This window comes from Dasypus novemcinctus, chromosome 16 (genome assembly GCF_030445035.2).
Source record: "Dasypus novemcinctus isolate mDasNov1 chromosome 16, mDasNov1.1.hap2, whole genome shotgun sequence".
In the NCBI taxonomy this organism is placed as follows: domain Eukaryota; kingdom Metazoa; phylum Chordata; class Mammalia; order Cingulata; family Dasypodidae; genus Dasypus; species Dasypus novemcinctus.
Window position 1 is genome coordinate 69554177 of NC_080688.1, and position 27271 is coordinate 69581447.

General features: G+C 36.0%; 1 protein-coding gene and 1 non-coding gene across 7 annotated transcripts in view; both read left to right on the forward strand.

The window, feature by feature from the left end:
* Positions 1 to 27271, forward strand: part of DCC (DCC netrin 1 receptor) — a 1130593-nt gene that overhangs the window by 732640 nt on the left and 370682 nt on the right. The window lies entirely within an intron of this gene.
* LOC111767358 (U6 spliceosomal RNA) lies at positions 19426 to 19531 on the forward strand. Its single transcript, XR_002799200.1, has one exon. It is a non-coding gene; the product is annotated as a U6 spliceosomal RNA (small nuclear RNA).

The window sequence follows — 27271 nt, forward strand, 5'->3', positions numbered from 1 at the left end:
GGCGTATAAGAATACATCACTGTTGCCAGCAGGAGCTGATTGGCATTCATGCTTGAGTGTCTTTTTTATTTTCTCCTTGGCTGCTGGGAGTAGCCTGAGCAGCGTAGAAACTAAAGAGCTTCATCTATTAGTCATGACAGATTTGTATTCAGTGGTAAATGTCTGACCTTGCTCAACTCCCTCATCCATTCCCATCATCCTCTTGCCAGATGAAAGATTCTGCTTAACTCCTGCTTCCCAGCTGTTTCCTTGGCAACAATAACTGAGTCATTCGCAGAGAATAAATAATAGGGAATACCTTGATAGTGGGATTATAATACTAATTAAGTTAAAAAATTAAGTCATCATCCACAGAGTTATAAATTAGGACTGCTAAAATTGTAATTTTAAAATAATAGCAATCAGTGACATTATGATTTCCTTTATTAACCCATTCCATTTTGGGGTGGTATTTATGGGTTTTTCTCAAGGTAGAGTCTAGCCTTAGACAAAAATTTAAGTTGTTAGTATCCATTTGATTTAGATGAGGAGGACAGATTAGTTTTGTAATAAAACTTGTATTGTTTTACGTGTTGAATGTGTGGGTGAGGAAGATAAGTAGATAGTGTCCCAATTGGAAAGAACTTTGTATTGCAGACCTGTAATGGGGTATGGACTGCCTATTAATATTTTTCTTACTCTTTCCTCTTCTGAAAGTAATCTGCCTTTTAAAGCATTAAACCTGGATGATTAGAAACTTTTAAGTTTCATTTTCCTTTAGGATCCTTTCAATTTTAGTCCCAATTCTTAGTATCTAAAAGAATCATCAGCATCCTTGCTTTTTATAATTCTTTGATAACACATCACAAGGTTCTTAAAAGTCTCAGAATCCCTATGAAGTTCCTAAAGCTGCAGTAAAATTCATAGCATCAGCTGAAAACTAAACTCATAAATTGCTTAGTGAAATGTTTATGGAACTTTATGGAATAACTTCAGATTACTTTTGTCTTAAAATGCATTCGGATGAGAGATCCAGTTTAGGGAGATCCAGCAGAGAGATCAGTAGCTATTTAGGTAAAATATTTTCTTATCTTGACCTCTCCAGTGATTCCATCATTCTTTATTAGTTTTGATATGGAACTCAGAGGAATTTTAAATTATTGTAAAATGTAATTTTTCTATTATTCCAATCTTAAAACATTTACTGAGGCTACTTAGTTTTGGATATACTTAATTGAGTCTAATAAATGATAGACTTTTATAATATTGCAGTAACATTAATTTAAATAATCGTCTACTCTAGAAGTCTGCCTTAAATCAAAGCTTAGCATAGCTTACATTAAAATTATGTTTGCTATTACTAGAAATTCTAAGGGTGCAGTTAACTTTTATTATAAGAATCATAATTACCGTTGGCAATCTAGTTTACTAAGTTTATTTATGCTTTCTGATTAAAATAAGTATGAGACACTTCCACTCATATTTAATGCCTCTGATTAGAATGGACATTTCTGCTTTGCAGTCACTTTATAAAGGCTAAATATAGATTTATTCTGATTGTTGTTACTGGTGCTCATTTCAGGAGATGTGCTTAGCAGCAAATGTGCCATGTCAAAGTGTAGAGAGAACTGCTTAGTGGACTTCAGGAAGACATAATTGGACTGTCTACCTTTCTGGATACCCTCCGTCCATCCCAGAGGATGCAGCTGTCTTTGCTGATGGAGTTGACAGGGGAAAACCAATAGTGTTTTGGGTTGTTCTAAGAAAATGAAACAAAGCTATGTTAGTTTCCTCTTGCTGCTACAACAAATTACTACAAATTTAGTGGCTTAAAAGGACACAAATGTATAATCCAAAATTCAATCTAACTTCTAAAATGAAGGTGTTGGCAGGGCTGGTTCCTTCTGGACTCTCTGAGAAGGGAATCCATTTCATTGCCTTTTTTCAGCCTAATGGCCCCCTGCTTTCCTTGGCTCATGGCCCCTTCCTTGCATCACATCAACCTCTTGCTTCCATCATCACATCTCCGCCCACTGGCACTGACTCTTTTGCCTTTCTCTTATAAAGGTCCTTTTGCTTACATTGGGCCCACCTGGACAATCAAGGATAATCTCCCATCTCAATATTCTTAACTTAATTACATCTGGAAAATAGCATATTCTCAAGTTCCAGGGATTAGTATAAAGACATCTTTTATTTTTCTGGGAGGGGATTATTGTTCAGTTTACCACAAAATCAACTAACTTAGTCTTCTAAAATATGTGCAAAGTAGGCAGTCAATGCATATATCTCAAGTGAATGAGTGAGAATGAGTACACAGAGATCTACAGGAAAGAATATTATTAAAAACCCTAAGAGTTTAGGATTCTGTAAAAATGAGTGGTGCAACTTTTAATGAGTTACTCAGGAATAGCCTAATAGTTGCATGGTTGAACCTAGAGTTGAGTAAAACAGGGGCTGGATAATACAATTTCAATTTGAGGTTGACTGATTATTTTTGCTTCCATCTAGTTTTTCTTTCTTATTTTTATAGCTTTGATATTTATGTTTCCACGGAAAACCCAAAATTAAAGAGTGAAGAAGATCTAGGCTATAAAATATGGTAACTTAGGACATTAAAAGAAATATAATGAGGGGGTTGTGCTTTTTATTGAAGTTCCTAGCCTTATAGAGGATCATCTTTAAATTTATTCCAGTAGATACCAATAGGGAAAGGGGGAGGTGAGATAGGAGGAAAAGAGAAATAGAAGCAGAGAGCCCAAGCAATTGTTTACAAATCAGCTTACAGTTTATGATATGATAATTATTATTATGATCCTCGTCTATGATAGCATTACCATAATTGCTATGCTAAAAATATCATAACTACTTTATAATGAAGTAAAATATATTAATATTTAGCATGGCTCATTTTACATGAAATACATTCTAAAGATGTTTACCAAGCTAAATAGTGTAGTTAGAAATATGTATCAGGAGAAAATAAACCTTTAGGGTACAAAACTAAAATGGTTAAATGAACAGTAACCTAGTATGACAAAACAAGAGTTGTGAGAAAGAGAATTATGTTAATTTGTCCAAGCAATAATAAAATTGTTTAATAGAGTTACTTTTTAGATCAAACTGGCTGATGAGCTAAAGTATACAACTTTGGTTTAAATGAACGCTGCTTCTTTTTCCAGTTTACTCCCTCTTAAATGCATTGAATGGCATAAAATGAGTCAGTTATTATTGATAAATGAAAAAAGCAAGCTGGTCACTTCCCTGGCACCCAGTCATGTCCAGTCCACATGTCCACCAAACTGCTCACACATGTGCTACTGCTACCTGCAAGGTTGTTCTCCACTCATCTCCACCTGTCATAAAAACAAAACAAACCAAAACAACAGTCTCTGCTTGCTAAGAGCATAGACTTGATTGGGGAAGATAAAGTAAGCTAAGCTAACAAATTAGAGAGACTGGACTGAAGTATCCACACTCAATTTTCATGCATCTTTTAAGACCTAAAATATTTCTGGTCTCTATCACAATGCCTTCTGAGATTATATCAGGACCTTGTAATCCTCTAAATTCTTGAAGAGGTAATTGTCTAAATTCCACAATTAGTAACAATTTTAGAATTGTTCTTTAGGTGTTTTGACCTACGTCCTCTCAAAACAATTAACTCAATGAGGAAGGTACTATGTTTTGTTTTATTTTTTCGGAACAGAGTTTTGTTTTGTTTTGTTTTGTTTTGTTTATTCTGAAAGAGTACCAAACACTGAAGAGCTGTAAGAATAGTATAAAAGCTGCAAGAAGAGAACAGAGCACTCTTTTTTTTTTCTTGCAGAGACCCTATTCATATTTAACCAATTATCCCATTAATGTCCTTTAAAGCAAGAGGATGAAATCCAGGATTGTACATTGGACCCAGTTACCATGCCTCCTTAGTCTCTTGCAATTTGTAACATTTCTCTCATGTTTTTATGACCTTCATGGTCTTGACACTTTTGAAGATAACAAGCTCATCATTTTGTAGAATGTCCATCAATGTGTGTGTGTGTGTGTTTGTGACCAATATTTCTTCATCTAGGTTATTCATTTTGGATTGGATTATCACAGAAGTAATGCTGCATTGTTTTCATTGCATCCTTTTGGGTGGCACGCAGTGTCACTATTTTCCATTATTGATGATGTTAACTTAGAGCATTTATTTTTATGGAATCTACCAGGTTTCTCCATTCTAAAGTTACTCTTCCCCCCTTTATAGTTAATAAGAATTTGGTAGGGAGGTATTTTGAGTGTATGCAAAGTCCTATTCCTTATCCTACTTTCCTCCATTAGTTTTAACATCCATCGATATTTGTTACCTAAATAAATTATGACTGGTAGGCTACCAAATGATGATTTTCTTATTCTATAATTCCTCTACATTTATTAGTAATAAAACTGCTGCTAATAATAATGATGATGAGGTTGATGAAGATGATAGGTAATATTTATTGGGCACTATATATGGTTCCATTAATTCTCATATTAATCCTCCAAGAGAGCTAGGGATTAAATAACTGTCTTTGACCAACAACTAGTAACTGACATAAGGATGTTTTGAATCTAAGAAGAGTGGCCTTAGAGCCTTAGCAAGAAGGCACTAAATGTAAATAATATTATTATTAGATGTATTTTCATTGTAATGAGAAGGGAAATAAATGAGAATTATCTCAGGGTAAAGAGCCCACCTAGTTTCATATAAAGTATATAGGAATATGAGTTTCACTAGGTTAGTAACCTTAATTTTTTTTTCTTGCCCTTAAGATTAGAAGGGAGTAAGGGAAGTTTCTGTAATTTAGCTGAGTATCAGGGGAAAGGCATATTCATTTATTTTTTCTAAGATCCTAATTCTAATTAAACAAGAATATCTGGCTTTAGTTTCAAATGCCATAATTGTCACAGGAAGGAAGAAAAAAGGAGAGGGAAACTGTTGTTGCTTTGACTGTAGAGTCAGAGAAATTAGAGAAAGAGAGAGGGAAGGAGGGAGACAGAGAGAGAGGAGAGAGGTGGAGGGAAAGAGGAATGATGGGAAGGGGAGAAGGGGGAGAGGAGGGAGAAGAGGGAGAGGAAGGAAGGAAGGAAGGAAGGGAGGGAGGGAGGGAGGGCAGAAAAGTGAGAGGGTATGAAGTTAGGTAAAGCAGCAGGGAGACAGGGTAAGAGAGAGGGGAGGAGAGAGAAAGGGGGAGAGAGGACTTCCAGCTCCCTGTCTAGAGAAGGGCAGTCGTCTCTGTGGTCAGATGTCTATTGATTCTGCTGCCATCTCTTAACAAACCCTGAGCACCTGGATCTCTTATAGTTAGTAAATAGTCTAACTATGACATTTAACTTCCAAGAAAAGGTTGCAAGCAATGGAAGAGGGAATGGGGAGTATCTGTTTTAAGATAGTGAGGTACCTACCATCCTTTTATCTCTAGCATTCTGAATTGCCCACACTGAGCACACTATGGAATTTACTTTTGCCATAATAAACAAGCCGGTTTATCCCCTAGCCCTTGACTTCCCTGGCAACAGGAAAAATATAGTAGAAACAACTTGAACTGGCAATAATTGCAATCTCTAAATACTCTTAAGGAGACTACTCTATCCAGAGCCAATGGTTGATTCTGAACATTCAAGATGGATGACATGTTTGTACTCCCCTGGAGGTGTGCTGGTGTGTACACATGCCTGTACATGCACTTGGCAGTGTGCTCATACATGATGCCAAAGGAAGTTTTTATGCCAAAATGTCAAAGAGACAAGTGGGGACCAATTGAAAAGCTAGTTATGTTAGTCCTTGGGGACTGAGTCATGAAATATTCTTGGGACAAAATGGCAGGTATAACCCATGCTAAACCCACAGACCTGCTTGAGACTTAACAGTAGCACAGCACAAACTCTTATTAGGCCTTAAAAAATGGGCAAGGTGAGTTTTACATAAAGAATTCTCTGGGTTATTAGTCATGCACCAGTATGCTGAGGACAGTAAGTACACAGCAGTATTTGTTCAAAATATTTTATTTCCCCCATGGCTACTTAGTCAAGAGAATGCAAAGGACAACTCAATTTTTACTGACATGTTTGTTGTCCTTTGTTCTGTTTGCATCCTCCCAGGATGGGAATAAAATATAGAGACACATTTGTTTTTACAGGTCGTGCCATCAGATCCCGGTGATTCCCTGGGACAAGTGGCAGTCCTTCCTGATACTACTACTGTTTTCTTCAGTGGGTTGACATTGATTTCCCCCTCTCTTGGCATGTGGAAGTCCCAAGTGGCCCCTGACCCATTACCTGAGCCCGTAATCACTCCAAGAGCAGGGAATGAAAAGGGCAGATGTCTTCTGCTTTCAGGGAATGACAGACTCAGGGCTGTAGGCAGGCTTGCATCAAGGCAAATCTCTCAGGAGAGCTTAAAGGCTCCCAAGCCTTGACTGGTGCAATTTTACATCAATAGAGGCCCTGCTCATTATCACTGAAGGCTGCAGAAGTTGTGAAGTTGGCATATGACTCTGAAACTCCTTCATCATAAAGGCAGATCCTAATACCCATTTTTGAGACTCCAAAACAAAAATATAATCAGCTAGCATCCCTTTTTCTGAATATCACCATTTAGTAAATACTTGCCTACTTCATTACAAAGAAAAAGAAAGATAAGTTATTCATGTGACCTTTTCAAGTGAGATGGTGTTCAAAAACCATTTTTAGGGGCACAATTGGATTTAAAAGCATTTTTAAGAGACATAAGTGATTATTCCATGTATTTTCATTCCTTAGAGTATCTGAGATCTACAAGGTTTTGTAGTTTTGTGAAATTCATTTCCAAACTCTGCAAGATTCTTTTTACATGACATTAAAAGTGCTTTTCCTAAATTTTTAAAGGTGTGTTTTCAGCCTAATATTAAAGCTGTATTCTTGTGAGTGAATGAGCTTTGCTCCCACACAGACGGACTGCCTAGCTGATTTTTAAAGTTAATTATGGTCGAGTGAAATATAAAGGTCAGACCATGTCTATTTTCTTGGCTTGTTCAATGCTATGGGCATAACCAGCACCAGATAAATCCCTTAACTGCTGACCCGGCTAATAACTTTTCTGTACACTTTAACCTATTTCCTGTTCCAGGGTTTTAGACTCTTTAATGTGCTCTAGGGTCTTCAGAATGGATTATTACAGTGCACATCACCAAGGCGTCCATGGAGACGCCCTTAGGAATTTCAAATCATAAAGTACAAGGCATGTTTCTGCAGTATGCCCCCAAGTTATCGGCATATTTTACAAATTGCCTGGGTTATTTTGTTTTAGCTTTACTGCTCAAGAGGTAAATGAAATATCATAAAGATTTTTGAAAAACACAATGCTTAGGGCTCGTTATACAGGAGTGGATAGCTCACAGTTTGCAAATCACCTCATTCATTTGTTTATTCACTCATTCAGTGATTTCTTATTGAGCACATACTCTGGATGTCTCCCTGTACCATGTTCTATGAGACACAAAAACACAGGAGACATAGAACCTGAAGGAACATAGGCCAATGTAGAAATCCAGGCCCAGCTTCTAGTAGAGCGAGATGGGAGCAGCATGAATGCCTTCTGCAGTCCACGTTGGCAGCAGCTTAACAGGGTTCCAAAGGATTCAGGGAGGACGAGGGGGCTGTGAGGCAACAGAAACCTGAAGTGTGATTTCAAGCAGCATATTTCTTGTTTGTTTGTTTAGGCTGTATGGCTCTTCTTTAAAAATAACCCAAAATAGTCGCCTGCAATTACAGGAATATGCTATGAGTCCAGGAAAATCTGAAGCCTGATAAAATTGTATTCACTTAACTCATCATAAATCAGTAGTACCCAAAATAACTTCCAGCGTGCTTTCACAGAATGCATGCATCCTTTCAGGATTATCTCTCTTCTACTTTGAATTTATATTTCTTAACATTATTAAGACAGCATTGAGAAAACAGTAAGTTCTGAATAAATGCTTATTAAATGGTTGATTTTCTCTACCACAGTCAGATTTCTGGGATGCTCGGACACGGTGATAAGGTTTCAGAAACAAGTTACTGCTGTCAAAACTGAAAATGAGCAAGTTCTCATGCTATTCCAAAGGATTAGATCCATGCCCATTTGTTTTCTGAGTTTACCTGTCTCTGGAAGCTCCTAGTCCAGAATATTCTGTTCATAATGCATGCATTTTGTTTCTATCTCATGGCTCTTACTGTATCATGGACCCTAATACCAAGAGAGAATGTATCTGTTTATTTGCATATTGTTAAATAATCAGATTTCAGGCTATGTAAGCAGGATCCAATTTAAAAGAGTAAAATACTAGTATCTGTTGCAAATGGTTTTGAAAGGATTGTGATTTTATTCGTACTCTAACTTCATCAAAACCATCATGAACTGTGCGCCTTATAAGGTAAATTCTTTGATCTCACTCCCCCAGTTGGGCTCCCCCATCCTATTTTTATAAGGCATATCCAGGACTTGGGAAATAGAAAGCAGTTTTTGCAAGTAATAGGTTATTTTCTTATCAGTCTCTGATGATTTGTGGTTTCACACCCTCGCATTCTGCCATCCTGCCTGCCTGAAAGAATCATTCTAGTGTGACCAACTTTTGAATGTCCTCTTTAGTAAACTCGGGAATGCTGCCTGAGGCGTTTTGTCAGCTCTCCTTTCCTGTCTCGCTGAGCCCTGAGATGAGAGAGTAATTTGAGAAGCCAGGCCAGTTGAAAGCCAGGTTGAAACCCTAGCCTGGCTTTATTCAATTTCTGTCATTTTTTATTCTATTTGACTGTGGCAGTTCCATGGGTGTATCAGAACCCTCAGATATCACTTAGGGGATGCTCATAAAATTCCTGATCATTTTGATTGCTCTCTGTTTCTTTCCGTTGAACTTTCTGGCAATTGACTTGCTGAGTTGAGACTCAAAGGAGAGGTCATTTCTCATTGCTGCCCAAACTGATTCTTAGCCAAAGGCAGATAATTTCTTATCTCAGTTCAACATGTGCAAAAAGCAGAGTGGTATGTCCTGCTGCTTGCTTTCTCCCATGTGTCCCATGTGCCTGGTTGTTGCTTGCTAATGGGTTGGGTTACATTTGCCTGCATGACACTGATAAGAAGTATTTGGTGTTTCACCATAAACTGGAACTCTGGCTAGATTATTCTCTCCAGGACAGGAATACACTTTTACTTACCATAAAACCTGTTCAGTGGGTGTTGACTTGGATGTAGGTCTGTATGACATAGCCACCTGCCAGCCAAGATGTAACAAGAGGATGTAATTCACTCTGGGGCTTCTAATTAAGGCTCAACAATTGAAGATCTAACAACAGACTTCAGGCCCTAATCTGAAAATGTGGAAAAAAAAAGTCTCTGACTATAAATAAAGGTGAAATAATGTGCCAAGAACAGAAGGAAGCACTGACACAAGTAGGAGAACAGCCACAGAGGGACCTTGTTACCCCTACATGTGCTCATACTAAAAAAGTAGGAAAGTTTCCTAACCCACTCCCACAACCTTGTATGCTCTCAAGTTTCTCCCATTTCTTGGCCTTTCAAAAGAAAATTTTAAGCCTGAATTCTAGACTAGGTAAGTTTAAATGACCAAACCAAACTAAGAGCAGAATTTGATTTGAAATTCTTCTACCCTTAGGATCTGTGCTCCACCCTTTTATCCACAATGGAAATGAAGGAAAAAGAGAAAGATGTGATTCCTAATCTCAGAGATCAAACACTAACTAAAGTTTATCATACTAACAAGTTACCATGAAAAATGTAGAATTCTGATGTAATTCAATAACTAGAAGTCATTGTACCTGCTCCTGGTTGCCCAATATCAGTCTCTTGCTCTCCTTGGCCCAAGCATTTCAGAAGCTCCTCTGCTATCACACTTTTCCAGATTCTTTCTCTCTCAAGGAGAGCCTACATGGTGTTTCTAGTAAGTCATCTGATAAAGGAATTAAATAGCTCATGGGTAGCCATGTACTACTTCCCACGGCTGGCATATTCTTATTTCAAGAGAGACTTAGTGCCTCACAGTCTCAAGAAGTTTTTAAATGGAGGAAAATAATCTAGGTGAGAATGAGGCTTACAGTTTCCCTGTGACTTATTTTTACTCAATATATATTTACTTGGATTCATTGTTTTATTTTATCTTTTATTTCTGAGTTTTATCTTTTTTGTTTGTTTGTTCTGGGTTGCTTGTTTATATTATTCTCACTGTTCTCTTTTATTTCTTATCTTTTTCCCCTCTCTTTCCTCAAGTAGGTAATCACTAGAAGGGCAATGCATCAGTGCAAAAGAAATTAACTTTAATAGAAGTGTAAAATTTATTTTTCTGAGATTTAGAAACTTTGAATTTATACTGGTGGCTTTTTTTTTAGTTGCTTTCTTTTATATTCTTATTATTATGAAATATAAAGCTTATACAGAGCAATGTGCACACACACATGAACGGATGAATAGTTTAATGAATTCTCAAAAAACTTCACTTGGGTGTAAAAACAGAATATTGCCAGCTCCCCATAAAGCAGGCATGACTTTCCTAATAGCTTAACTCTTTTTATCATCAAAAAAGACCACTATCCTGTATTATACTGAAATCACTTCCTTATTTTCAGTAGAGTTGTACTTCCTAAGCAAGCCATCTCCAACCTTATAATTTATTTTTTCTTGATTTTGAGCTATATGTTAACAGAATCCCACAATATGTATTTTTTCCCATTTACCTTTTTCTTTGGACGTTATGTTTGTGAATGTCATCCATAGCTTTAGCTAGCTCATATAATCTCTATTTAGTATTCCATGGTATCATATGCCAATAAAGCATACTTTACTTATCCATTCTACTGGCATGAATTTACAGATTTTTTCCAATTTTCAGCTCTTGCACTGATACTTGGACATGAACATGCTTTTCAGTTGGACATATAACTAGTTGTGGACTTGCACAACCTCAGTCATAGATGTTGTCAACCTATTTCCCACAGTGTATTAATTTATACTCCAGCCAGATTTTCATAAGAGGTTCTGTTGCTCTGCACTCTCACAAACACTTTCAGTCATTTTAATTTTAGCCCTTCTAATGACTTGGTACTGGTATCTCACTGTGGTTTTACTTTTCACTTCCTTTATTACTAATGAGGTTGACTACCCTTTTATATATCTCTTGGCTATTTGAATATCTTCTTTTGTGAAATGCCTACTCAGATCTCTTGTTCATTTTTACACTGGTGGTTTTCTTTTTGTGTTGAATCTATTGGCCAGTCTGGGGATTAGAGATACAATATTCAGTATTCCAAAAGTCTAGTACTTGACACATCTAGTATGCTGATTCTTTACAAAATTGAGTATTTGAATACTTTACAATTTTAGTATTTATTAGATTGTCTTTAATATTTATACATAGTGTTTTACAGTTTTCTGAGAAGAAATCTTCACTGTCTTTCATAAGATTTATTCTGGAAACTTCTGGTATATGGTATTTTTTATGTTATTTTACAAGATACTTTTTAAAGAAAATTTTGTATTCATATAATTTTTTTCCTGTAAATGGAAATGCAGTTGATTTTGTATACATTGCCTATGGTAAACTCACATATTTTTTCCAGTATATTGGATAATTCTAGTATTCGATAACTCTATACACCTGACATTATTTTGAGTTTTCTATGTACACAATTATAACATTACAAATATTGGCAGCTTTGTTTTTTCCTTTCTAATTCCCATGCATGTTCTCTTTTTCATTCTGTTCTTTCCTCCCTTCACATTTCCTCCTTCTTCCTTTCCCTTCCCTTTCCCTTTCCCTTTCCCTTTCCCTTTCCCTTCCCTTCCTTTCTTTTCCCTTTCTCTCTGCCTCCTTCCCTATTTCCCTTTCTTCTTTTCCTTTCTCCTTTCTCCTTCTCCTCTCTCCTACCTGTTTCACTAGCTGGACCCTTCACTAGAATACAGGTTCTCAACCAAGGACAATTTTGCCACCCAAAGCATTTGGCAACATGGAGACATTTTTGGTTGTCACAACTGGGGCGGTAGGGAGGTAGGTCTGCAGGCATCTTGTGGGTAGAAGCCAGGGATGCTGCTAAACACTACAGAACATAGGACAGACGGCCTCAAAAAAGAATTTTTCTGGGCCCCAATGACCCAAATGTGATAAAACCTGCAGTATAGTATTGTCTCAGAATGGTGACAGTGGGTATCTTTGCCTTGTTTTGGCAGCAAAGTAAAATTTTTTAATATTTATCCAATCAGTCTGATGTATCTTGCAGGTTTTTAGTAGATAACCTTTATTAAATAAAGGGCATTTTCTTCTATTCCTGTTTTGTTGAGATATTCAATCATGTACCAGGTATAATATTTGCAAAAATGTTAAAAAAAAAATTGAGGTCTAGGATGATGTTATCTTTCTCCAAAGAGATCCCTTTGAGCAGAAATTGAGATAATTCAAAGCTGAACTGCAATTCCTACTTTGGTTTCTCTTTGGTACAACCCTTCAGTATAACAGCCCAAAATGAGGCAGGTCCACCAGAGCTTCCCCACCCATCCCTTTGTTAACTTTCAAAGCAGTAGGGGGTGGGGGTGCTTCTTTGCCTGATACACTCAAATGACCAATTCCTGAGGCATGGGTTTTCTAAGGGAGAAAGAGTTTATTGCTAAGTGCAAAGCAGGAGATCAGATGACCTATAGACCTAATATCTATCTCCCTGAGTCTAAAGAGTTTAGGGTTTTTATGGATTCAAACCTGGGCAGGTGGAGTTGCTACCATTACAATAGCAAGGATAAACAATGCCTGGGACTAGGCTAAAATAACCATTACAATAGCAACAATAAAAAAGGAATAAGACTAGGCTAAAATAACCATTACCATGGTAAGTATGAACACTGTAGTCAGCAATAACACCCTTAGTGGTCCTAGATACAAATCTGTGTAGCCTTAGTCTATCAAAGCTGTCCAAAGCAGTGTCATCCTCAAGCCTCTTAACAGCTGCCACCCTGAATATATCACGAATATCTCGTATTTCCTAGGGTAATGGGAACCCTACACTCTGGGTTTAGGTCGTCCCTTCCTGCAGTACTTTGTTCTTTTGTTAGTGCTCCACCGCCTTCAAGCAGCCTTGTTTTATATTTTGTTCATTTTTTCCCAAGTGGCACTCAGTAGGAAGGTTGTTGAATTATCTAGTTCACTATTACAAAAAGCAGAATTCTTGCTTAGTTTGTGAATATATTTATTTATAATTATTCATTTATTACTTATTAGGACTTTTAGAAAATCAGCATTGAAAATTCTGAAAGCATTTCTTCTAGGACATAGTGCATATTTACCTTTAAGCTCCTGAACATGGGATATTTGACAAATACGCTCATATTTCCCCAAAACAACCATTCTTACGTGAATAAAATCTTGGAGCCACTTTTCTTTTAATTTCTAGAATCACAATTCCTAGACTGTTCAATTCACATTTAAACAGAAATAGTGTCTACCTGAATTAGAATCACAATTCCTAGACTGTCCGACTCACATTTAAACAAAAATGATGTCTACCTGAATTAGGAAAATGATAAATTATTTTAAAGTATTTCTAGTAAACTGAGGTGACTTGTAGCTCCCCAGTTTTTCATCTGAATTGGCAGTTTCATTAATTGCCACATCAGTATCAACAATGGTTAAATGTGTGGACAGATACACAAAGACCATTCTTAGCAATTTCGATACTCTCTGTATTATGTGGATACACTGAAAGACTGTCCTTTAGCTTAGTGAAGTAGATTGGAGGTTAAGTGGAATCAGATAATTTAGCTATTAAAAGACTCTAAGCTTTTGGGAATTTCCAAATCCAGTGAAGGGAACACAATAGGATTTGTGCCACTTTTAAGAGGAAGCTCTAAACCCACCAGAGTAATATAACTCTGAAGAGGTATTACATGTGGGATTTGGCCTCTCCTATCTCCTGGTTACATATAACTTGAAAAATGTCCACTCTATTTCTGGTTTTCCCATAAACAAGGATTTTACAATCTGCGTTTATTAGTCTGTCATTGAACAGTACAAAGGATTGTCTAAATTGCTCTAAAAGAAGAAGAAAAGTTTTCCTCATGATGTTTAGCTCTCAGTCTTTGTATAAGTCAGCCAAAGGGGTACTGATGCAAAATACCAGAAATCTGCTGAGCGTTAGAAAGGGTATTTATTTGGGGTAGGAGCTTACAGATACCAGGCCATAAAGTGTAAGTTACTTCCCTCACCAAAATCTACTTGGAGCAAGATGGCTGCCAACATCTGTGAGGGTTCAGGCTTCCTGGGTTCCTACATTCCTGGCGCTTGCTTTTCTCTGGCTTCAAAGTTCCTTCCTTCCTGGAGCTAGTTTCTCTTTCCTCTGCATGCTGACTTCCTAGGGCTCCAGTTTAAGTCTTCAGCATCAAACTCCAACATCAAAACTTCAACATTAAAAGCCCACAACTCTGTTCTTTGCCATGCCTTTTATCTGTGAGTCCCCACCCACCAAGGGGTGGGGACCCAATGCCCTAATGACATGGCCCAATTAAAGCCCTAATCATTACTCAATCAGGCCCAGGTACAGATCAGATTACAAACATAATCCAATATCTAGTTTTGGAATTCATAACCATATCAAACTGCTAAAGCCTTAATTCCAAGCATTTCTACTGACAGCATAAATGTATGTCCATTTTCTAAATTTTCTTTGCAAATGTGGAACATTGGTGGAATTAGCTGGGTAACTGCATATGCACTTGAGCCACTAAGTATATGAATCTGAAAAGAAAGGAGAAAAATGGAAATTCAGCCAAGCACCAGTCATTTTAGATATTTTAGTTGTTTTGCAATTTGCAGTTTCAATTGCTGAAAATTCTCCTGAATGCTTCATTATCTCACTGATCTACCAGGAAATGAGGGCTGTGTTGGGGGAGGGGGGGCAAAAAAAGGGAAAAAACACCCATTTCATCATGGCATGAGTATTGGTCAGATTGGATACCAGAGATTGTTTTCACTATTGCTTTCATCCTGCATTGAGCTACTCTAGGCATAAATTTAGAAGCCACTACAGAATGAAAAATGACTCTAAAATAAGTAAAACCTTATCTTATATATGAGAAGTACTATACCAAATATGTATTTGAAATACACTTTAGAGGAAGGAAAATAATGCTGGCTTTAGACTAATAGCTCATTCTCCTATAGCAATTGGATCCTTGGCCTAATATTAAAACAATGAACATTTAGTGGATGCTCACTCTGCTAAGTACTTTTTGTACATTTTCTCCCATTAAATCCTCATAGCAGCTAAGATAGAGGTACTATCTTACAGTTGAAGAAAATGAAGTTTAGAATGTAGAAATAACCCATCAGCCAGTCAGCTAGTAAATGACAGCATTTGGATTTGAACCCAGGTCTGGATTTATTAGTAAGCACAGTGCTACTGCATTATGTACTGAGGACTACACAGTGATCAAATATGGATATCTAAAAAGTATAAAGGATCTTAGTAACAATAAGGTCTTAAATTTTAGCTATTTTCACATAAGCTGCAAATGAGGATCTTGAGGCCTATTTATTAGATATTAGAGGGGCATCCTTGAATGTATGGGAAGAAAATCTATTTCACTTCCCATCCCACATTGACAGGATAAAGTAAATGTTAGTCACATTCAAAAGATCACTTAGCTGTAAAAACAGATTAAGGCAACAAAATATGGTGCTCCTACTATGTTGAAACCTTTTTAGCTTTCAACATCCATTTGAGAAACTGCTATGCATATTATTTGTCATTATTACTTATAGGATTTGTCACTTAATTTCAAAGTTGAAATTAGAATATTGACATCCCTTTCAAAAATCCCCTAAAAAATTATCCTCTTTTACTTGGATTCTTGCTCATGACTGATTCATAGAATCAATAATATGCAGGGCCAGTATCTTGAGAGGTTTTCTTTTAAATGAGTTTCTAGGGCTCCAATGATTCAAAAAATCCCATTAAAATATATTTTAAAAATTAAAGTAAACCCCACTGAATAACACATTTCTGAATGCTTATTTGGAAACAACGTAAAAATGAAGGTTAAAGAAGTTGATGTATATTTTATTGTTTTTAAAATATTTATATGGGATGAAAATTCAGTGAATTGGAACTTTTATTCAGTGGATACTCAGTAAGTAAACTACAGAATATATAGGATTCATTTTATAGAGTTAATTTATTCCATTTCAGTATAAATGAGGGGTTAGGGGTAGATTAGTGACTAACATGATAATTTATAAAACAAATACATGTTTGCTCTTATTCACTTTCCTATTGAAGTCCCATAGACTTATCTATATGTAATGATTTTCATTAGTCCTTATCTATTTTCCCTCTAAAAACAGATTCTATTTTCCTGTTCATTTTTTATTATTTTTAAACAACTTTATTGAGAAATGATTTACATATCATACATCTCGTTATTCTTTAGTATATAAAAGTAGAAGTTGACCTTATACAAGAGGAACAAATACTGTGACTAGGGATTTTGGAATATATATTATTTTTAGAATTATTAAGGCAAAAGCCTTTATTTATACCAAAATCTGCATTTCATTTAGAAATAATAGATTCATTTCTTGCTTTAACAACAAACTAATAGTAAATCTCAGTTTTTAAACTGGTATAACCAAAGCAACCATATTTTCTTTTATTTTTAACTAATAAACATTTGAGCTATACTGCTTCATTTTCTATGGCTTTTTAAATGGTACTTGAATAAATCTTGCCCCTGATGTTTTGATTACACCTTCACTACATTAAAGCCACATTCTTTCTATTACTCTAGGTTTCATATTCTTTGAAGCTTTCATAGTGTCTGAATTTAAAGTAGAAGTTTAGAGTTTGTTGCCTCTTCTTCTTTTGAAAATTAAAATTGTGGAACTGCAGATAGACGTATGACAGATGTCCAATAAAACACAAATCTAGACTTGGTAAGGAGAGACAGTGGAGAGGATTGTTGCAAGCAGAGAAAAGAAAGTAGCACTGTAATAGTGGGAGGGGGTCTATTGAACTAGGGAGAAATACAAACATACAAACAGCAAGTCGCAAGGATTAGGCAAAAAGTTTTTTCTTTTATAGAAAATAATAAAGAACCAGGTACAGGGAGGTAGGAGGAGATGGTAGATCAGAGAATGTTTCAAGGAAAAAACTACATGGGGTGAGGTGAAGCTGGCAAGGATGACTAAATTCATATCTACCAGGGTAGAGGAGAGAGACTAGAACTCAACAACTTTGAAACAAGCTTTTTAACGACTAGGGTAGGTTGTTGGAAAGCGCCAAAGGGAAGCAGGGATTTGATAATGTGAAAGATTGAGTGGTTTACTGAGGTTACAATCAGGGATACAAAAGGTGCTGTTTACAGGGCTCAGTTAAAGTTCAATATTATTACTAATTAAGGAAAGGACAAGACAAGTAGGCCTCTAGAAAGTGGCATCCCATGAGCCTTTACAATCATAATTTGTGCACAATATGTTCATGTTTATGTAAATGACATCCTCCCAAACAGTCATTTGTAGTTCCAGTTGGTAGCTTTCCTACTGCATCTTGGCAATACCTCATTTCTAAACTGTATCTGTATTTAATTAACCCCCCTCCCAATTTTTCCCTTATTGTTATGAAACATGTCAAGGGTACAAATTACTTTTAAGTAGTGAGGTTTGTTTTGGTATTAGATAGTTAACATTGAAAAGAAAAGCAACAGAATAAACCTGCCCAGTCCAAAAAGTAAGCAACAGCCTCTGTTTCAGCTCTTCTTCCAGGAGGGTCTGCGGTAGATTTAGAGACTCTGGGCCTTCTTGGAGCAGTGAAGAACAGCTCACTGAAGACAGTTTCTCCCCAAGAAACGGCAGAGAGAGGGCAAAGCCCAGTGAAGGTTGTGACTATTGATTAGAGAACACAGATCACAGGGGCTGGGATCTGTACAGCCATTTCAACCAGGCATGGCTAGCAGCCTCAGTCCCAACCACACCCCCCTCAGGGACTAAGGTGGCTGAGAATTAAAAGCACAGCACCACATTAGGGCTGTAAAGGATAGCTGGCTAAAGAGTGCTACCTGCTGTGTACATCAGGAAAGTGCATATTCAGGGAGCCAAAGAGAGGTTTGGTGGTCTTTTTGGTCTACTCCCCTGGGCACAATGGAAATGATCAACACCCTCTTTTGTGGATCCTGTTGCCTGTTTTGATGGGGAAAACAGATCTGGGAAAGCTGTCTCCAGGGGGACCCTACTACCAAAATTAGCCCTCCAGGAAATAGCAGCTAGAGAAAACTAAAGGAGTATTAAAAATGCTTAGAGGAATATAAGAAATAATCAGAACAGATTAACATTCCTGGAGGAAGAACAGAGGATGGGAAACTTTCTCCTAGGAATGAAATTTGTACACAAATAATATAACCTCAAAAAGTTGTACAGCATACTCAGGGCAATAATCAAATGAGTAAGGACTGAAAAAAGCTGATTAGTTAACCATGAGTTATTATAAAGGTCTAAAATAAGCTGAAACAAGAGTCAAAGAGGATTATCAGCATGAAGTCATTAACAAGAAAGCTCTAGGCAAAAAAGAAAATCTGAGCCTAGAATAAACACATCAAGAAAATCAGATGCCAAGACACCAGCAAAAAATGACAAGCCATGCTAAAATCAGAAGATATGGCCCCATCAAAGGAACAAATTAAACCTCTAGATGAGATGTAGGAATTGAGACAACTTATTATAGATGTTCAAACAACCTCCTTAATAAATTCAATGAGATGGCTAGAGATTAAGGATATTAAAAAGACATTAGATGCACACAAGGAAGCATTTGAGAGCATGTTAAGAAAAATAATAGATCTTATGGGAATGAAAGTCACAATAAATGAAATGAAGAATACACTACAAGCATACAACAGCATATTTGAAGAAGCAGAAGAAAGAATTAGTGACCTAGAAGATAGGGCTTCCACAATCAGACATGTACAGATAGAGAAAAGAATGGCAAAAATTGAGCAGGGCCTCAGGGAACTGAATGACAGTATGAAGTGCACAAACATGTCATGGGTGTATCAGAAGGAGAAGGGAAAGCAACAGAAAAAAATATTTGAGGAAATAATGGTTGAAATTTTCCCAACTCTTTTGAAAGACATAGATACTCATGTCTAGGAAGTGCAATGCACCCCAAACAGAATAAATCTGAACAGACCTATTTGAAGACTATACTAATCAGAAAGTCAAATGCCAAAGATAAAGAGAGAAAACTGAAAGCAGCAAGAGAAAGTAAGTCATCACATACAAGGGACCCCCAATAAGATTAAGTGAGGACTTCTCAGAAATCATAGAGGCAAGAAGGCAGTGGTATAATTAAGATACTGAAAGAGAAAAAAATGCCAGCCAAGAATTCTACATCTGGCAATATTGTTCACCAAAATGAAGGACAGTGCTCACTGGCAACACATATACTAAAATTGGTATTATACAGAGAAGATTAGTATGGGCCCTGTTGCAAGGATGACATACAAATTCTTCAAGCATTCAGTATTTTTATTTTCTGTATGATGAGTTCAAAAAAAAGATGAGAGGAAAAGACTTATTATAATACAAAATGTTGGAATGGATATGAGGCAAATGGAACTCTCAATTATTGGTTCAACCACTTTTGACAAGCTGTTTGGCCTTATCTACTGAGGCTAAATATATGCTATACTGTGACCCAACAATCCTATTTCTACATGTATGCCCTAGAAAATGAATCTATATGTCATCCAAAAGACAGAAACGGGTGTTGATAGCTTGCTTTACCCATAATAGTCCAAAACTGGAAATAACCCCAATGCCCATAAATAAGAGAGTGGATAAATGAGCTGTTGAATATTACATAAGTAAATAATAAATTACTAATTCCTAAAAAAAATGGATGAATCTCAATATAGATATTAGTTTGAGTGAAAGAAGCCAGACACACAAGAGTACATACTGTACAATTTCATTATATGAAGTTCAAGAGCAATCAAGATTAATCCATGTTGACAGAACCCAGAATAGTGGTTATCTCTGGAGGGTGGAACTGGCTGGGAAAGTCTTGAGGGAATTTTCTGGGGTGCTGGAATAGTTCTATATCTTGTTCTGGGAATGGTTACCTGAGTAATATATATGTGTAAAAATTCAACAAATGTATACTTAGAGTTAGTATATTTTGTGCATTTTACCAAATCTATGTTATATACATTAATAAAAGTGGTGAATAAAATAAGGGAGAAATAAAGATATTCACTGATAAACAGAAACTGAAAGCATTTATTTGCAAGAAACCTGTGTCACAAAAAATTACTAAAGGGAGTTCTGCAGGCTGAAAGGAAAGGGTAGGAAAGAGAGTCTTGGAAGACAATTTAGAAAATGATATCATCAAAAGTAAATAAAAGTGTAAAAATAGTGATATAAATAAAATATGACATATAAAAGCCCAAGTATAAAAATGAGTGAAGTAATTACTGATTTTACAGTAATGATATTGAATGTTAAAGGATTAAATTACCCAATTAAAAGACAAAGGCTGGCAGAATGGCTAAAAAAAACATGAGCCATCTATATGCTATCTACAAGAGATACATCTTAGATCCAAGGGTACAATAGGTTGAAAGTGAAAGGTTGGAAAAGATAGTCCATGCATGCTGTAATTAAAAAAAAAAAAAGCTAGATTAGCTATTTCTTAGATAAGATAGACTTTAAAAGCAAAGCTGTTATTAGAGATAAGGAATAAGGAAGGACATTACATACTAATAAAAGGGACAATCCATCAGGAAGAAATAGAAATAACAATCAGAAATATTTATGTGCATAACTGGGGCATATATGAGGCCTCATGTCCAAAATACATGAGGCAAACTCTGGCAAAATTGAAGGGAGAAATTAATGTCTTTACAACAATAGTTGGAAACATCAATATACCACTTTTAGCATAGGATAGAACATTTGGACAGAGGCTCAATAAGGAAAGAAAGAGCTTGGAACAGTGTGATAAATGAACTAGACCTAATAGACATATAGAACATTGCACCTCAAAACAGTAGGATATACATTCTTCTCAAATGCTCATGGATCTTTCTCCAGGATAGACCATTTGCTGGGTCACAAAACAGGTCTCAATAAATGTGAAAAGACTGAAATTATACAAAGCACTTTCTCTGACCATAATGGAATGAAGTTTGAAATTAATAATTGGCAGAATAAGGAAAAATTCACAAATATATCAAGTATAAACAACACGCTCTTAATCATTGGTCAAAGAAAAAATTGCAGAAGAAATTTGTAAATATCTCAAGATGAATGAAAAGGGGAAAACAACATATCAAAACTTATGGGATGTGTGATTTTGTCCTAAGGTGAAATAGTTTTTGCAGAATGTAAAGCAGAAATGTATAGAACAAAATCTATATGAATATAAAAAGTTATGGGGAAAAAAGTCTAAGGGATACAACAAAGGGAGAACTGAGAGGGAAATTTATAACTTTCAATGATTACATTAAAAAAGAAAAAAAGAGCTAAAATCAAAGACCTAACTGTGCACTTAGAGGAACTGGAAAAAGAACAGCAAACTAATCCTAAACCAAGCTGAAGGAAAAAAATATTAAAGATCAAAGCAGAAAAAAATGATATTGGGAACAAAGGAAAATAGAAACAATAAAACCAAAGTTGGTTCTTTGTGAATATCAACAAAATCAATGAACCCTTAGCTAGACTGACAAGGAAAAAAAGCGATGATGCAAATAAAATCAGAAATGAGGGAGAGGCATTGCTACTGATTCCACAGAAATAAACTTATGAAAGTGGATATTATGAACAATCATATGCCACTAAACTAGTCAAATGAAATAGATAAATTCCTAGAAACACACAAACAACCTACACTGAACCTAGAAGAAACAGAAGACCTTAATAAACCAATCACAAGTAATGAGATTGAAACCATCATCAAAAATCAATCCAAAATGAAAAGCAAAGGTCCAGATGGTTTCATCAGTGAATTCTACCAATCATCCAAAGAATATTTAATATCAATCTTGCTCAAACTCTTCCAAAGTAATTGAACAGGAGGGAACACTACCAAACTCATTCTATAAAGCCAATATCACCCTAATACCAAAGCCAGATAAAGATACTACAAGAAAGAAAATTACAGACCAATTTCTCTAACGAATACAGATATAAAAATACTCAACAAAATACTTGCTAACCAAATCCAAAAGCATATTAAAAGAATTATACACCATGATCCAGTGGGTTTTAACCTAGATTGATTCAACACAAGAAAATCAATCAATGTAATATATCACATTAATAAATTAAAGAAGAAAAATCACTGGATAATAGAGATTGATGCAGAAAAGGCATTTGACAAAATCCAGCATCCTTTCTTGATAAAAACATTTCAAAAGATAGGAATTTCTTTTGAAAGATAGGAATATCACCTTTTCAACATGATGAAGAGCATATATGAAAATCCCACAGCTAACATTGTACTTAATGGTGAAAGACTGAATGCTTTCCCACTGAAGTCAGGAACAAGACAAAGATGCCCACTGTCACCACTGTTTTGCAATATTGTGTTAGTTGTCCTAGTTAGAGCAATTAGGCAAGAAAAAGAAATAAAAGGCACCCAAATAGGAAAGGAAGAAGTAAAACATTTGCTATTCACTGATTCCATGATCCTATACCTAGAAAATCCCAGAAAATCCACAACAAAGCTGCTAGAGCTAAAACATAAGTTCAGCAAATTGACAGGATACAAGATTAAGATGCAAACAGCAGTAGTGTTTCTATACACTAATAATGAGCAAATCTGAGGTAGAAGTCAGAGAAAAATTCCATTTAAAATGGCAACTAAAAGAATCAACTATTTAGGCATAAACTTACCAAGGACATAAAGAACCTGTATTCAGAAAACTAAAAAACATTGCTAAAAGGAAAAAAAAAGAAGACTTAAATAAATGGAAGGACATTCCATGCTCATGGATTGGAAGACTAAATATCATTAAGATGTCAGTTCTACGCAAACTGATTTATAGATTCAATGCAACCCCAATAAAAATCCCCACAGCCTTTTTTGCAGTAATGTAAAAGCCAATTATAACATTTATTTGGAAGGATAAGAGACCCCAAACAGCAAAAAATATCTTAAAAAAGAAGAAAAAATTTGGAGGACTCTCAGTTCCTGACTTCAAAATATATTACTTTGCTGCAGTGGCAAAAACAGCAAAAACAGTGGCATAAAGATGGACATATTGATCAATGGAATTGAATTGAGAGTCTAAAGTAGACCCTCACATCTGTGGTCAAGTGATTTTCAATAAGACTGTCAATCCCTCTCAGCTGGGTAAGAACTGTCTATTCAGTAAATGGTCATGAGAGAACTGGATATCCATATTCAGAGAAAGAAAGAGGATACCTCCTTCACACCTTATAGAAAAATTAACTCAAAATGGATCAGAGACCTAAATACAAAAGCTAGAAACATAAAACTCATAGAGGAAATTGAAGGGAAACATCTTCAAGTTCTGGTAGTATGGGGACTTCTTAAACCTTAAACGAAAGCATGAGCAATGAAAAAAAAAAAAGGTAAATGGGACCTCCTCCAAATTAAATACTTTTGGTCTTCAAAAGACTTTGTCAAGAAAGTAAGATGGCAGCCTACTCAATGGGAGAAAATATTTGGAAAGCACATACCTGATAAGGGTTTGATCTAAACATTATGTAAAGAGCTCATACAACTCAACAATAAAAAGGCAAGCAACCCAATTAAAAAGTGGACAAAAGACTTCAACAGACATTTTCCCAAAAAGGAAATACAAATGGCCAAATAGGACATGAAAAGATGTTCAAAATCATTAGCTCTTAGGGAAATGCAAAGCAAAACTATAATGAGATACCATTTCACGCCTTATAGCATGGCCATTATTAAAAAAAAAAAAAAAAAGGGAAACGGACTTTGGCCCAGTGGTTAGGGCGTCCGTCTACCATATGGGAGGCCCGCGGTTCAAACCCCGGGCCTCCTTGACCCGTGTGGAGCTGGCCATGTGCAGCGCTGATGCGCGCAAGGAGTGCCGTGCCACGCAAGGGTGTCCCCCGCGTGGGGGAGCCCCATGCGCAAGGAGTGCGCCCATGAGGAAAGCCGCCTAGCGTGAAAAGAAAGAGCAGCCTGCCCAGGAATGGCGCCGCCCACACTTCCCGTGCCGCTGACGACAGCAGAAGCGGACAAAGGAACAAGACACAACAAATAGACACCAAGAACAGACAACCAGGGGAGGGGGGGAAATTAAATAAATAAATAAATCTTTAAAAAAAAAAAAAAAAAAAAAGAACTACAAATGCTGGAGAGAATGAGGAAAAATAGATGGCAACACTCCTTCACTGTTGGTGGGACTGTAAAATTGTTCAGTCTCTGTAGAAGACAGTTTGGCATTTTCTCAGGAAGCCAAATGTAGAATTGCATTATGATCTGGGAATCCCACTACTAGGAATACATTCAGAAGAACTGAAAACAGGATGTGAACAGACATTTGCACACTGACATTCATAGCAGCATTATTCACAATTGCTCAAAGATGGAAACAACGAAAGTGTCCAACAACCACTGAGCAGATAAACAAATGTGGCATATACATATGATGGAATATTATTCAGCTATAAGAAGAAATGAAGTTGAGGTGCCTATGGCAACATGGATGAAGTTGGGGACATTATGTTTAGTATAATAAGCCAGACACAAAAATAAAATGTCATATGATATCACTAATATGATCTAAATAGGCTGAGTAAGTATAATTAAAACCACTCATATATAAAGGTTATAGTGGCTGAAAGGGATAATCTAGGAATGTAAATGTCAATTTAAAGAAAACTAGAGGATAATCTAGGTAATATATAACATGGTGAACTCAGTGATGGGTAAGGATTGTGGTTGAAAGTACAAATACAGAAATGACCTTCTATGAACTAGAACAAATGTATGTCACTATTACAAAGTATTAAGAATATGATGATACATAAGAAAATACAACTAATATAACTTATGGTCTATAGTTAACAGTAATATTGTAATATTTTTGCAGTAATGGCAAAGAAGATACTTTATCATTGTGAAGGGTCAACAATAGAGGTATATTAGAGGGTGTGGGATTGTTCCTCTTGGGGCTATGAAAACAGTCTAAAATTGGCTGAGGTGATGATAGCACAACTCTGTGGTGAAATTGAGAGCCACTGAGTGTATGCTTTGGATGGGTTACACAGGCAAAGAATTGTATAACACAGTGAAGCCCATGTTGAATGATGGACTGTGGTTTAATAGTACATATATGTGAACATTCTCACACGAACTGTAGCAAATACACAACACCAATACGTGGTATTAATAATGGTGATTTCTGGGAAAAATACACCAAGTGTAAACTATAGGCTACAATTAGCAATAGTATTTTGATCATATTTTTTCCTCAGGTGTAACAAATGTTTCACAAAAATGCAAGACGGTAGTAGGGTGATGTATGGAATCCTGTATGTTATATATGATTGTTTTGTAAACTCACCACTTCTCTAATTAAAAAGTAATAATGAAAAAAAAAAAAAGGAAAAGAAAGAAAAGCAACAGCCTGCTGACCACCTAATGCACACTCTCTAGAGATCAGAACTTGCCTATGCTAACAGAAATCACATGAAAAAGGAATTCTGCACATAAGGTAAACTCAAAGGTGTTTCTCTTCCAGTTTAGCTTCTGCATATTTAAAAATTAGCAGTGCTATTGAGAAAAGGATTTTGATCTTGCTATTTTTAAAATATGGATGCTCCAGTCTTTAAGAAGTCAGTCACGCTGTGTAGTGCACACACAAGCCAACAGGCCCACAGAAGGAGCAGCAGAATATATTCTGTTTGCAGACTGAAGTGGTGGATTATTTAAATGTAGATGAGCCATGGGGGCTGAATCGCTCTCACACAGAATAGCTCAGGACTTCACATCACTTTGAAAAGACCAGGCCAGGGCTATAGATTTCTGTGGGCCCTCTCTCCTTGATTACATTTATGGTTGGATTCACAAATTTATAAAAATAAGCCAGTTCATTTATGTGGGGGGCAAATGGAATGCAGATGAAGAAATTTTTATACATTTTATGGAAGAAGTGTGTGCAAATGCAGTTATTATTTTGAACTTTGGAAGCAAGTCCTACTGTCATGGATGTAAGTGCAAGGACTGATGCATTCTTTGCCTCGCAAGTTCAGCTCCTTTTACATGAACTCCTAAAGTTCTCCTTTATTTCAAGCAGGCATTAGCATTTTCAAGTTTTTCTTATTTAAAAAAACTTGCTTAGCATTTATTAGCTAGCAAGTGACTTGGAGAAAATAGACTTTGCAGGGGAGAGGAGGAAAAATCCACACCCTTGGACTATTGTTGGTATCATTAAAAGGGTAATTTGTTGTGGGACTTGGTAGAGCAAACCAGTTCACTTCAAAAAATTGTTTCTTCGATTGGTGATTTCTGATGTATGTGAAATGAGCTGAAACCTTTACATCTTAAAAAAATAGGATAGACATAAGAAATATATATAAGATAAAATTAAAGACAGCATCTCCACGGTGATATCTAATATATTTCTTCCTGGATCTTGTTATCTATGATGTCTCTTAATAATTAGGTTGGTGTGTATGTGTGTGTATGTGTGTGTGTGTAAGGGGGTATGTGGGAATGAGTGGGGAGGAGACATGGAAAGTGGTAGTGGCCCAATTTAATACAATGGCCAGAAGCCAGCTTTCTAAATCCTATCTTAAAACTGGACCATTGAATCTCACCCTTATATTTGATTCACCCTTCTGAATGTTACAATTTTAACAATTATGAAAATGTCTTGCTGTAAAGGAGAATGTTTCTTAACTTGCCCAATATCATACACTTTTCCTACATTGTTCCTTGCAAAAATTAATCTTTCTAATGCACTACTTCAATTACAATTCAAGATTCCCCACCTTTTAAAAACAGTTCTCATTTATCTCATCCATTCCCTAGTTCCTACATATAGATGGAAAGGTCATATTTCCTGTATTAAGTTAGCTTTGAAAAAGTAAAATAAATTTCTTTTCTCTTGTGATCAGAATAGTTTAGTTTTTCAACCAGCCCGTCAAGTGAACTTTTAAATAACCAAATTCACATTGAACTATTTTTGAAATAGAAAGTTATAATCAATGAAAATCTAGTAAGATGAATATATTAATATAAATCTTTCCAATGTCAAAAGAAAGTA